Here is a 3,633-nt window from a genome sequence, read left to right as displayed (position 1 = left end):
CAATGCAAGTATAGCACAAACATTAGAGAACTGGCACTCATCCTGAACTACGAGTGGTTTTCATACATAAATAATAATGATACAGTATTTAAGTAAAAACCGCTGTGTAACCAAAATGCCAAAGCAACCAGAATGACTCGCTGTTGTCTTGCCCACTCTACTGTACTGCCGCTTCCTCCTGCTGTTTAGGTTGCACGAAGCGGGACAGGCACCATGCCACTTTCAGGCTTGCAGAGCAACTATTTTACTGTGCACCTCAGAGAAACAATTAAGAAAATAGATGGCATTGGAAGGAGATCAGCTCAGATACTGCCACAGGTACCTTCCAACCTTAAGTTATTCTACCAGCCCATATTTATTCTTCTGCTAGCACACACACAACAGTAAGCTAGTAGTGGACAGAATGTGTGCTGAATGGAACAATTCATCCAATTCCCCCACCTCCCCACCCCCACCCCCCAGCTCCCTCCCTCTGTTGTCGTAGGCCACAGATCTCACAGGGGACAATAAAAAGAGATCAAGAGTCCCAGCCTCTTCCCCCACCCTGGTGGACAGATGGAATAAGCATGCAGTTAACTTAGCAGGCACATACGATTTCAAAGACAGCATAAGAAAAGCTTTCTGTTTGCATTAAACTCAGCATTTTTATAATGTTAACACAGTCAATTTATTTTAAATGCACAATGATTTTAATAGACAAGGATTCCTCCTTGAGAGTGGTCAAGTCCTAGGACAGAACTGGAGGCAGGGGGATCTCCATCCCTGGGGACGTTCGGCACTCAACTAAACTCAACTGCCCTGAGCAGCCTGAACTACCTCCGCCTTGTACAGCAAGTGAGCCAAGCAACTTACACAGGTCCCTCCCAACCTAAATTAGGCACGAGTTCCCTGAAATACACACGGTCTTTCGTGGCGTTTCCACCCTATTCCCACAGCTCCCTGCAGCTGCTCTGGAAAGGGAGCCGCGCAAAAGGTGAAGCTTACCACCACAGAAGATACACAGTGCAGGGGAAATAGGTCAACAGACCTACTGGTATTCTCCTATGGGTTAAGAGGAGAGAATCTCAGCTAAAAGGAGCTGAACACCAGCTGCTAGCTCAGTCACACAAGCCAGGCTGGCTGCCAGGAGCACTGCGCTCAGCTGAGCCAGAACGACAAAAAGGGAGGACTCAGCTGTAGGTGGATGAAGGTTGGGTTTCAGCAAATACCACAGGCCCCCAAAAGTCTGGGAATTCATGATCCAGCCTGTACAGACATGCCTTTCGTTCATGCAGCACGGTCCTGTGTGCACAGATGCAGTGCCGTATGTTGCAGGGACACAATTCCTTCCTTCCCTCCACCCCTAGCCGCAGGGGTAACCAAATGCATCTGTTCTAACCTCCTATAAGATGAGAACAGTGAGAGTATATGCAGAACTCCTGCCTGCTCTTGGGAAGAGTAAATCCACTACCAGACAGCTTTCAGTCTTGCATACAAAATGGACAAACTTGTCTTCATGGTGAGGTCAGAAAGCAAAGCAGATTTTTCACACATGAAGATTCCTGCTGGTGCAATGCATAGAGCTCAGCATTTACCCATGAGGATCATGAACACCACATCTTCCTGGGAGGCTCTAATCCGAGACCAGCCAAGAGAGACAGAGCCACCATTCTAGCATGATCAAACACAACCTATTTTACACATGACCATCATGACACAACTCAAGAGCTTACTTTCTGTGCCTTCAAGGGCAAATTCAGAGCCTCAGAACTAGCACAGTTCTTTTTCCAGCATCTCTTCAATGAGTAGGCATTGCTCAACTTCCTTCCTGTCCACCTACAGAGCTGCCTTTGTGAGCAGGTGCTTTGGGAGTAAAGCATACAAACTGGTACGAGTTTTGCAGCTCTATCAAACAGCAAGGCCGAGCCAGGAAGGCAATGAATGAATCACTCCTGTACTGCCAAAAGCTGTCACAACAATGCTGCACTCTGTGAAAGACTTCGCAATGAAATCTGTCTTCAGTCCCCCTTCAGTCCATGTATCCATCACACTGGCTTCATTGCATCCCCTGCAGACTAGTGCATGGGGATCTCCAGCAGTGTACACTTCCAAAGAAGAGGACAGAGCATACATGCACTTGGGGTCAAGCCCATGGCTTTATGATTATCCCCAAAGCTGACTCAGCTTTGCTCCTTAGGCAAGAAGATCTCAAGATGAAACTCACATAGCTGACAGAGCAACAGACTGCTTTCTCCCAACGTCAGCAGTTGAAGAGTTCTTTAAATAGCAAAGCATCAAAATACATATATAATAGTTGTGTAAGTGCACTCACTATTTAAAAACCAGGTGAGTTTCAAGGGTGACTGCAGAGTACTTAACTCAGGAGCAAATCCTTTTACCAGTTTGACATTTTTACTTACTAAAATGTTTATTTCCCAATGAGACTGCAATGAAGGCAGAGCAGTTCAGCATTTTCAACTACATCTGCGCATTGGGAATGGCCAAGAAATAAGCCTTTCAAACACTTCAGATTAAACTTGCAGCACTTCTCTAGCAGGGCCTGATTCTCTGCACACTGTGAAAACATGGCCACAGCACATGCCACCAACTGCCTTTGACCCAGGCAACAAGAGACTGGGGTATGGACACAAGAGGCAGGTCTCTAAAAGACTGAATGTGGATCCAGCTGCACACACAGACATATAGACTAGCTGTACATAGAGGGATAGCTGTGTACACAGATGTACAGCTGGACAGTTGAACATAAACCTTTACAAGGCAGATAACACTCCTTATTACACCTGGTCCTCGCTCAGAGTGCTACAGTCACCTAATTTCTGTCTCAGCACTGCACTAAAAGCATATGCTGAGTTTCACACTAACTCCTTGCTTATTTTTAGGGGATAGTGTTTCAGGATACAGTGTCCATGTATTTAATAGGACCAATGGGCTTTGTTTCAAAGTCAACTGCACTGACACCTATTTCATTTGAATGGTTCCATATCCCCAGTCCCAATTTGTCAGTACTGTCCTAGCAAGTGTCTTCAAGAAGTCACTGACAGCAGCAGGATAGGAACATACACAGCACAGCCATGCAAGGTCAGGCCAAGTATCCATCCAACACCAGTATCTCATTTCCAACAGAAGATGCTTGACAATGGGCACAGAGTACAGGATTACTCGACAGTCATCTCACAGGACAGAGTCATGGTATGTGCTATGAATAACTCAGAGGCTTCTTGTGCCAGAGACATCTTTGCATTTAACAGTTCTGTATCCATCTTCATATCTATCCAATGACTTTTCTTCCACAATTTATCCAAGTCATTTTTAACCCAAGCAAACTTTTTGTATTCTTAACTGCATTCTTAACTGTGAGTTCCACAGCTGAAACACATGCTATGTGACAAGCCGTCTCCTTCAGTTTGTCTCTGTCTGCCATTTCCTGGGGTCACTTGATGCTCCACAGCTCCTGGGCTAGAAGAGTGAACTGCTTTTCCCTATCCTCTTTCTCCATGCCAATCCCGACTTTGCAGATCTCTTCTATGCCCCCCCTACCATCCTCTCTTCTCACAAATACAGTGTGATCTACATCCAGCTGCTCAGTGCTTGGACAGGAGCTGTTCCAGACCTCTCACCTGTGCTTGTGGTTTG

The 3,633-nt window shown here is 45.9% G+C and overlaps 1 protein-coding gene across 3 annotated transcripts in view; it reads right to left on the bottom strand.

Moving 5' to 3' along the window:
- Positions 1–3,633, bottom strand: part of RHBDF1 (rhomboid 5 homolog 1) — a 37,205-nt gene that overhangs the window by 21,844 nt on the left and 11,728 nt on the right. The window lies entirely within an intron of this gene.

The sequence above is a fragment of the Pezoporus wallicus genome, unplaced genomic scaffold (genome assembly GCF_028554395.1).
Source record: "Pezoporus wallicus isolate ANWC-B61680 ecotype Strahan unplaced genomic scaffold, APGP_CSIRO_Pwel_v1 contig_6155, whole genome shotgun sequence".
In the NCBI taxonomy this organism is placed as follows: domain Eukaryota; kingdom Metazoa; phylum Chordata; class Aves; order Psittaciformes; family Psittacidae; genus Pezoporus; species Pezoporus wallicus.
Note: the sequence above shows the minus strand (reverse complement) of the source record. Positions and strands in the feature narration are given on the sequence as shown.